Below are 10,315 nucleotides of genomic sequence, written 5' to 3' on the forward strand. Positions count from 1 at the left end.
TTTCTTAACTGCTAACCTATCCCTATGAGTTCCAATTCAAGTAATATTCCTCTTATAGCTTTAAACCACCTGTTTAAAATTAGTTAGCAAAGCAGAGGCATATTTGCTGTAGCTTAGGTTACCAACCCTGGAGTTTTCAGAGAGCTCTTTTCAGAGAGAGATAGAGAGAGAGAGAGAGAGCCACTGTTTTCTTCTGGCAGTCCAGGCAGCAACTGCTTGGTTTTATTTTAAATGAAACTGAAACATTTTCTTTCCTGCAAGCTTAGTTCCTCTCATTAATCACGTGACTCTGCCCCAGTCAATCAATCCAATCAAAACTCTATGCTGAAGCCCCAGGGGGAACCTAAGTAAACACAAATGCATTAGCTCTGCTTAAACAAACACTCTATGTTTAAAATGAATACTTATCTTATGCTCCCAGCTACTAATTTAAAGGGCTTCCGAGACAAATCGGCATCCTGCAAAGCAGATCTGAATTCTAAACATACCCCTTACAAGAAACATGGTATAAATATATTTCTTAAAGGCACAGCATCATCACAGCCAACAGATATATGAATCAGGAACAGAAGTAGGTCATTTGGCCTCTCGAGACTACTCCAACATTCAATAGGATCATGGCTGATCTGTTTGTGTTTCTAATTTCACATTCCCTATGCACCTCAGATAGCCTTTGACCCCCTTGCCTAACAAGCATCTATCTAACTCCACCTTAAAATATTCAGTGACCTTGCATCCACTGCATTCAGAGAGTTCCAAAGTTGCACAATCCTAAAAACAAAGAACAAAGAGAAGTACAGCAGAGTAACAGGCCCTTCGGCCCTCCAGGCCTGTGCAGATCATGATGCCCTGGCTGGTGACTGAGCTGAGTACTCCCAGAATGCTCCTCTGCCGCCTCTGTTGGATGCTTTTCCTCCTGCTTATCACTGTGTGTGTGAGGGGGGTTCTTCAACGATGCACTCTTCACGGAAGAACCCTCTCTGAGAGAAAATAAATTCTCCTCACCTCTGTCCTATAAGAGTGATCCCTAATTACAAAACAACGCCCCCACGTTCTCGACTCACCCACAAGGTGCATCTTTCCATGTGCACCTTGTCAAGACCGTTCAGGATCTTAAACACTTCAATCAAGTCACCCCCTCACTACTCACCCAGTCTGTCCAATCTATCCCATCATCTTGTCCTCCAATGTTTGAAGTGGGACTTGTACCCCCGCTGGTCTGGCTGTGTGGTGAGAATACTGTTCACTGGGTCACAGTTGACACTGGGAAGCAACTCAGCACCTTCAAAATGCAGCACTTTGAAAAGTGAAACATTTGCGCTGTCGCTCGTCTCTTCAACATCAACCAATTGTGGTTTTCCACTCCCCACATTACCAGGAACACACGCACAACACTGAGAATGTCTTTACCCAGAACCGTAACAAATCCCAAACGCCCCATCGCATTTCCAACTCAGTCACAGCCCCTGACAGGATGGTACATTGCAAATCATTCTGAGCACTGGAAAGAAGAGGCACGTCGCAATGGACAAGCTAATTGCCGCCTTAATGTAGGCATCATCGACTGTTTAATGTTTAAAGTTTATCTATGAGTGCACAAGTAGGCTTACACTAACGCTGCAATGAAGTTAGCGTGGATTATGTGCAGTCGAGTGATCATTTCCAACTGGCCTTGTTCACACGGCTTCCCAGTAGAAATCAAATCCAAATTAAATCTATCGCGTTGGGAAAAGGGAGTAAAATAGTCCGAGCAAACGCAAGTCCAAAGACGAAAAAATAACAAAACTCTGGGAATGCTGGAAACCTGAAAACATGAAAAGAAGTGCTGGAAATACCCAGCAGACCAGGCAGCATCTGTGGTGAGAAGCAGAGTTAACGGTCTGAATTCTCCGGCCGTTCACGCCGGTGGGATTCTCCGGTCCCGCCGGCAGCGCACTCCCGCCAACGGGTTTCCCGCCGGCATGGGGTGACATCAGTGGGAATTCCCATTGACAGCGGAGGGACCAGAGAATTCCGCTGCTAGCAAGCAACGCGCCACCTCCCGCCGGCGGGAGAGAGGTGGCTGGGAGGTCGGAGAATCTCACCCATGGTTGCAGACCTGCGTCCCTCCCCTCACACTGGGACGGAACATGGCTCCCGTGAAGTTGCTGGGACAGACATCATTTTATATTCAGCCACGCATGAAAACTGCCCGAGCTGGCAAACACGGATAATTTATTATTTACCTTGTCTTCCCAGCACAGACATTCCATCTGGGGTACGTGTCTGCATATGGTAGCCTCGAGTGGACAAAATGCACAGTGCAATTTTCAATACGCTGCAGTTCCAATGTTGAAAGACTCACCCTGAGGGGTTGAGATGAAAATATTCTGAGAACCATGATATAGATCTGACTGAAATTGCCTCTTAATAATGAGCAAATCAGCGACACAAGGTGTAGGACCCCTGATTGGTAGAGGAGTGCAGCACGCAGGCAGGCCATTCGGTCAAACAGAACTATGCTAGCTCTGTCAAAGCGAAATACAGTTCATCCCGTTCCCTCGCTTCCTCTCCAGATTCCTGCTATTCCGGCTCCTTCAAGTATTTTTCTTTTAAATTCTTTCCTGGGATTTGGGGTGTGGCCAGGCCATCAGTTACTGCCCATCCCTAATTCTCCGAGAGAAGGTGGTGGTGAGCTGCCTTCTTGAACTGCTATGCAGGAACACCCACAGTGCTGTTAGGGAAGGAGTTCCAGGAAATTTTTAGGTGTCCAAATCACCAACAACCTGTCCTGGTCCCCCCCATACCGACCCTATAGTCAAGAAAGTCCACCAACGCCTCTACGTTCTCAGAAGACTAAGGAAATTCGGCATGTCTGCTACGACTCTCACCAACCTTTACAGATGCACCATAGAAAGCATTCTTTCTGGTTGTATCACAGCTTGGTATGGCTTCTGCTCTGCCCAAGACTGCAAGGAACTACAAAAGGTCGTGAATGTAGCCCAATCCATCACGCAACCCAGCCTCCCATCTATTGACACTGTCTACACTTCCCATTGCCTCGGCAAAGCAGCCAGCATAATCAAGGACCGCACACATTCTCTCTTCCACCTTCTTCCATTGGGAAATAGATACAAAAGTCACGTACCAACCGACTCAAGAACAGCTTCTTCCCTGCTGCTGTCAGACTTTTGAGTGGACTACCTTGCATTAAGTTGATCTTTCTCTACACCCTAGCTATGACTGTAACACTACATTCTGCACTCTCTCCTTTCCTTCTCTATGAACGGTATGCTTTGTCTGTATAGCGCGCAAGAAACAATACTTTTCACTGTATGTTAATACATGTGACAATAATAAATCAAATCAAATCAAATTTTGGGCCAGTGACAGGGCTGATTCGTGACAAGGAATTGAGCTCTCAATGTCTTTTTGTGAGTCTGGAGTGCTGGGCCACGGTTCGCCATTGTAAAAACTGCATTCCTTTTGGATAAGCTTTGTCATGAGTTTTATTTATTCTTTCACAGAATGCAGGCATTAGTGGTAAAGTCTCCTTAATTGCCCTTGAACTGATTGGCTTGCTCGGGCATTTCAGAGGGCAGTTAAGAGTCAACCACATTTTCTTTTATTCATTTGTGGGACATGGGCGTCGCTGGCTGGCCAACATTTATTCCCCATCCCTAGTTGCCCTTGAGAAGGTGGTGGTGAGCTGCCTTCTTAAATCGCTGCAGCCCACGTGCTGTGGGTTGACCCACAATGCCGTTAGGGAGGGAATTCCGGGATTTTGACCCAGCAACAGTGAAGGAACGGCGATATATTTCCAAGTCAGGATGGTGAGTGGCTTGGAAGGGAACTTGCAGATGGTGATGTTCCCACGTATCTGCTGCCCTTGTCCTTCTAGATGGAAGTGGTCGTGGGCTTGGAAGGTGCTGTCCAAGGATGTTTGATGAATTGCTGTGGGTCTGGAGTCACATGTAGGCCAGACCAGGTAAGGACGGCAGATTTCCTTCCCTAAAGGATGCCAGTGAACCAGATTGGGTTTTTCTCATATTTGGTGACAATTTCAAAGTCACCATTAGTAAGAATAATTTTATAATTTTAGATTTATTAATTGTATTCAAACAGGATGCCATGGTGGGATTTGAGCACTTGTCCCCAGAATATTAGCCTGGGCATCTGGATTACTAGTCCAGTGGCATTACCACTACACCACCATCTAGCCCATATTTGATGCTGGTGGAATAACAGATGACTGTGCTGGAACATTCACGTGCTTTGATCCTGCGGGTCATTACAATCTGAATAACAAACGCTGACCCAAAAACAGTTCATGGAAATTACAGCTGGGATCGGTCCAGAGCTGAGAGCAAAGATGTTTACCATGAATAAATGACGAGGGATTGTAGGCACATTGTGCAACTTCTGCTCTTAGCAATATGTCAGTCAGCCAGAAAGAGGAGTTGGAGGGTAGTGCAATATCATTCAATGCTGTGTCCACAGTACCAGCTATTGCCTCATCCAATACAAATCAGAAAATCCCTGCAGTGCAGAAGGAGACCATTTGGCTTATTGAGTCTGCCACCATTATCCAATAATAGTTAGATTTTGGGTTCTGTGGTGCAATGGTGAACACTCTGGATTCTGAATCCAGCGATCCGAGTTCAAATCTCGGTGGAACCTTGTTTGGGTGGCACGGTGGTTAGCACTGCTGCCTCACAGTGCCAGGGACCCGGGTTCAATTCCGGCCTCGGGTCTGTGCGGAGTCTGCACGTTCTCCCCATGTCTGCGTGGGTTTCCTCCGGGTGCTTCGGTTTTCTCCCACACTCCAAAGATGTGCGGGTTAGCTGGATTGGCCATGCTAAATTGCCCCTTAGTTCAGGGGGACTAGCAGGGTAAATACGTGGGGTCAAGGGGGTAGAGTTGGTGGGATTGTGGTTGGTGTAGACTGGATGGGCCGAATGGCCTCCTTCTGCATTGTAGGATTCTATGATTCTATAATTCTAGAGCAAACCCACCCCCTGCCCTATCCCTGTAACACCCTGTAATGGTGTTTACCATTTCACCACATTTACCCCACTGATTTGATTTGATTTGATTTGATTTATTATTGTCACATGTATTAGCATACAGTGAAAAGTATTGTTTCTTGCGCGCTATACAGACAAAGCATACCATTCATAGAGAAGGAAAGGAGAGAGTGCAGAATGTAGTGTTACAGTCACAGCTAGGGTGTAGAGAAAGATCAACTTAATGCAAGATAAGTCCATCCAAAAGTCTGACAGCAGCAGGGAAGAAGCTGTTCTTGAGTCGGTTGGTACGTGACCTCAGACTTTTGTATCTTTTTCCCGACAGAAGAAGGTGGAAGAGAGAATGTCCGGGGTGCGTGGGGTCCTTAATTATGCTGGCTGCTTTGCCGAGGCAGCAGCAAGTGTAGACAGAGTCAATGGATGGGAGGCTGGTTTGTGTGATGGATTGGGCTACATTCATGACCATTTGTAGTTTCTTGCGGTCTTGGGCAGAGCAGGAGCCATACCAAGCTGTGATACAACCAGAAAGAATGCTTTCTATGATGCATCTGTAAAAGTTGGTGAGAGTTGTAGCTGACATGCCAAATTTCCTTAGTCTTCTGAGAAAATAGAGGCGTTGGTGGGCTTTCTTAACTGTAGTGTCGGCATGGGTCCTCTAATCTGCACACCTTTGGACACTAAGGAGCAATTTATTATGACCAATCCACCCTAACCCACACATCTTTCGGACTGTGGGTAGAAACCAGAGCACCCGGAGGAAACCTACGCAGAAACAAGGAGAACATGCAAACTCCACACAGACAGCGACGCAAGCCAGGAATCGAACCCGGGTCCCTGGCGCTGTGAGGCAGCAGTGCTAACCACTGTGCCACCGTGCCGCCCAATGACATACTTCTCAGTCAAGCAGCCTGAAACAACTAGACTGGAGAATTCTATTCCGCAGCTTATGAAATCAAGGCTGGCTAGTCACTGAGGCTCATTAACTGCAACAATCAATCTCTTTCATTAGCCTACGTCAAAAACCTGGATAGTTCCCAATATTGGAGCAATCCTTGATCACTTCCAACTTACACTAAAGTTTAATTCCCAGGAAGTATTGACACAGATTATCAAGACTATTAAGTTAACAAACAGAGGTTTAATTCTAGAAGGATGATATGAATAAGAACAGTTATAATAAGAACAAAGAGAAGTGATGTTGAGTTTACCCAGAGTCTTGATTGGGCCACACTTGGATTCCATGCAGCATTGAAAGTAAAGGTGGTTGCAATTAATAAATAACGAGGGATTGTAGGCACTGGATGTGACCTCTGTTGTCAGCACTGAGTCATTACTGGAAGAGAGATAGGGTGTTAGAGTAAGCAAAATATTGCTCAATGTTTGTGTCTACGGTTCCAGACAGTAGCTCACCCAATTAGACTCATAGAGTCACAGAGGTTTACAGCATGGAAACGGTCCCTTTGGCCCAGTTTGTCCATGCCGCCCTTTTTTAACCACTAAGCCAGCCTCAATTGCCCTCGTTTGGCCCATATCCCTCTATATCCATCTTACCCATGTAACTGTCCAAATGCTTTTTAAAAGACAAAATTGTACCCGCCTCTACTACTATCTCTGGCAGCTTGTTCCAGGCACTCACCACCCTCTGTGTGAAAGATTGCCTCTCTGGACCCTCTGGATTCTCTGGGAGGCAAGAGAAGTGATTGCAGAGCCTCTGGCTCTGATCTTCAGGTCGTCGTTGGCCTCTGGTATAGTACCAGAAGATTGGAGGTTAGCGAATGTTGTCCCATTGTTTAAGAAGGGGAACAGAGACTTCCCCGGGAATTATAGACCGGTGAGTCTCACTTCTGTTGTCGGCAAGATGTTGGAAAAAATTATAAGGGATAGGATTTATAGTTATTTGGAGAGTAATGAATTGATAGGTGATAGTCAGCATGGTTTTGTGGCAGGTAGGTCGTGCCTTACTAACCTTATTGAGTTTTTTGAGAAAGTGACCAAGGAGGTGGATGGGGGCAAGGCAGTGGACGTGGTATATATGGATTTTAGTAAGGCGTTTGATAAGGTTCACCATGGTAGGCTTCTGCAGAAAATGCAGATGTATGGGATTGGGGGTGATCTAGGAAATTGGATCAGGAATTGGCTAGCGGATAGGAAACAGAGGGTGGTGGTTGATAGTAAATATTCATCATGGAGTGCGGTTACAAGTGGTGTACCTCAGGGATCTGTTTTGGGGCCACTGCTGTTTGTAATATTTATTAATGATCTGGATGAGGGTATAGTTGGGTGGATTAGCAAATTTGCTGATGACACCAAAGTCGGTGGTGTGGTAGACAGTGAGGAAGGGTGTCGTAGTTTGCAGGAAGACTTAGACAGGTTGCAAAGTTGGGCCGAGAGGTGGCGGATGGAGTTTAATGCGGAGAAGTGTGAGGTAATTCACTTTGGTAGGAATAACAGATGTGTTGAGTATAGGGCTAACGGGAGGACTTTGAATAGTGTGGAGGAGCAGAGGGATCTAGGTGTATGTGTGCATAGATCCCTCAAAGTTGGGAATCAAGTAGATAAGGTTGTTAAGAAGGCATATGGTGTCTTGGCGTTTATTGGTAGGGGGATTGAATTTAGGAGTCGTAGCGTTATGTTGCAACTGTACACAACTCTGGTGCGGCCGCACTTGGAGTACTGTGTGCAGTTCTGGTCCCCACATTACAGGAAGGATGTGGAGGCTTTGGAGAGGGTGCAGAGGAGGTTTACCAGGATGTTGCCTGGTATGGAGGGGAGATCCTATGAGGAGAGGCTGAGGGATTTGGGATTGTTTTCGCTGGAAAGGCGGCGGCTAAGAGGGGATCTTATTGAAACATATAAGATGATTAGAGGTTTAGATAGGGTGGATAGTGATAGCCTTTTTCCTCTGATGGAGAAATCCAGCACGAGGGGGCATGGCTTTAAATTGAGGGGGGGTAGTTATAGAACCGATGTCAGGGGTAGGTTCTTTACCCAGAGGGTGGTGAGGGATTGGAATGCCCTGCCAGCATCAGTAGTAAATGCGCCTAGTTTGGGGGCGTTTAAGAGATCCGTAGATAGGTTCATGGACGAAAAGAAATTGGTTTAGGTTGGAGGGTCACAGTTTTTTTTTTTAACTGGTCGGTGCAACATCGTGGGCCGAAGGGCCTGTTCTGCGCTGTAATGTTCTATGTTCTATGTTCTATGTTTTGTATCTCTCCCCTCTCACCTTAAACCTATGCCCTCTAGTTTTAGACTCCCCTACCTTTGGGAAAAGATGTTGACTATCTAGCTGATCTGTGCCCCTCATTATTTTATAGACCTCCATAAGATCACCCCTAAGCCTCCTACGCTCCAGGGAAAAAGGTCCCAGTCTATCCAGCTTCTCCTTATAACTCAAACTATCAAGTCCCGGTAGCATCCTAGTAAATCTTTTCTGCACTCTTTCTAGATTAATGATATCCTTTCTATAATAGGGTAACCAGAACCAGTATTCCAAGTTTGGCCTTACCAATGTCTTGTACAACTTCAACAAGACATTCCAACTCCTGTATTCAATATTCTGACCAATGAAACCACGCATACTGAATGCCTTCTTCATCACTCTGTCCACCTGTGACTCCACTTTTAAGGAGCTATGAACCTGTACCCCTCGGTCTCTTTGTTCTATAGCTCTCCCCAACACCCTACCATTAGCTACTATTACCATTACCATTAGAAGGACACAGAGGTAGTGGAGATGGTGCCATAGAAAATGGCAAGAATTGACAGATTATACATATCAGGGAAGATTGAACAGTCTGGGATTCCTCTCCTCAGGACAAGAGGATTGAGGGAGAGCGGTCCAGACAATTACAAAAATGTTTAACAGGGTACAAACCAGCCGCCCATCCATTGACTCTGTCTACACTTCCCGCTGCCTCGGCAAAGCAGCCAGCATAATTAAAGACCCCACGCACCCCGGACATTCTCTCTTCCACCTTCTTCTGTCGGGAAAAAGATACAAAATTCTGAGATCACGGACCAACCGACTCAAGAACAGCTTCTTCCCTGCTGCTGTCAGACTTTTGAATGGACCTAACTCGCATTAAGTTGATTTTTCTCTACAGCCTAGCTGTGACTGTAACACTACATTCTGCACCCTCTCCTTTCCTTCTCTTTGAACAGTATGCTTTGTCTGTATAGCGCACAAGAAACAATACTTTTCACTGTATACCAATACATGTGACAATAATAAATCAAATCAAATCAAATGCAGAGAAGATGTTTCCACATGGTGGGGGAGGAGGAGGGTAGGTGGGGGAGGAGGAGGGGGTGTGGGGGAGGAGGAGGGGGTGTGGGGGAGGAGGGGGGTTGGGGGGTGGGGGAGAAGGGGGGTTGGGGGGGTGGGTGGGTGGGGGGAATGGGGGAAAGAGCTGAACTAGGAACCATGATTTTGAAGTTGCCACTAATAAATCCAACAGGAACTTCATCAGAAATGTCTTTATCCAGAGAGTGTCGAGAGTGTAGAAGTCACGGCACAGCGGGTGGTAGGGCTGAACAGTATTGAAGGTGTTGAAAGGGAATCTGCACAAGAGCATGAGGCGGCACGGTAGCACAGTGGTTAGCACTGCTGCTTCACACCCCAAGGACCTGGGTTCGATTCCCGGCTCGGGTCACTGTCTGTGTGGGGTTTGCACATTCTCCTCGTGTCTGCGTGGGTTTCCTCCCACAGTCCAAAGATGTGTGGGTTAGGTTGATTGGCCATGCTAAAATTGCCCCTTAGTGTCCTGAGATGTGTAGGTTAGAGGGATTAGTGGGTGGATATGGGGGTAAGGCCAGGGTGGGATTGTGATCGGTGCAGACTCGATGGGCCAAATGGCCTCTTTCTGCACTGTAGGGTATCTATGATGGTATCTATGATGAGGGAGAAAGGAATGGAAGGACGTGCTGAGAGGGTGAGGTGGGAAGGAGTGGGCGGAGGCTCGAGTGCAGCACAAACACCAGCATTGACCTGTTCGCCCTGGGCTGTGGCTTCTGGGTAATTTGGTATTTTTGGAACATGACAATAGAGGGTTGGCACTGTCGTAACATTCCAAAGTCGAATATATTCAGAATGTTACATTCCGCCCACCCTCTGTGCCAATATTTAATGTTAAAACATACCCAAGGCTTCAGCAAACGATTGATAACTTCCACCGAGTAACCCATGAGAGAACGTGTACCGTGAAAATTGGTGTGAGAAAGGAAGATAAACGGGTTTCCTCAGGGGGAATTTTCCTGTCCTGTCCGCCCTGGGGATTGTAGCAGGCAGTGGGGGGGCGGGGTTGGGGGTG

General features: G+C 46.6%; 1 non-coding gene across 1 annotated transcript; it reads left to right on the plus strand.

Moving 5' to 3' along the window:
- Positions 1-4,587: 4,587 nt before the first annotated feature.
- On the plus strand, positions 4,588-4,659 carry trnaq-cug (transfer RNA glutamine (anticodon CUG)). The gene has a single exon. It is a non-coding gene; the product is annotated as a tRNA-Gln (tRNA).
- The last annotated feature ends 5,656 nt before the right edge of the window (positions 4,660-10,315 follow it).

The sequence above is a fragment of the Mustelus asterias genome, chromosome 7, assembly GCF_964213995.1.
Source record: "Mustelus asterias chromosome 7, sMusAst1.hap1.1, whole genome shotgun sequence".
Taxonomy (NCBI): Eukaryota; Metazoa; Chordata; class Chondrichthyes; order Carcharhiniformes; family Triakidae; genus Mustelus; species Mustelus asterias.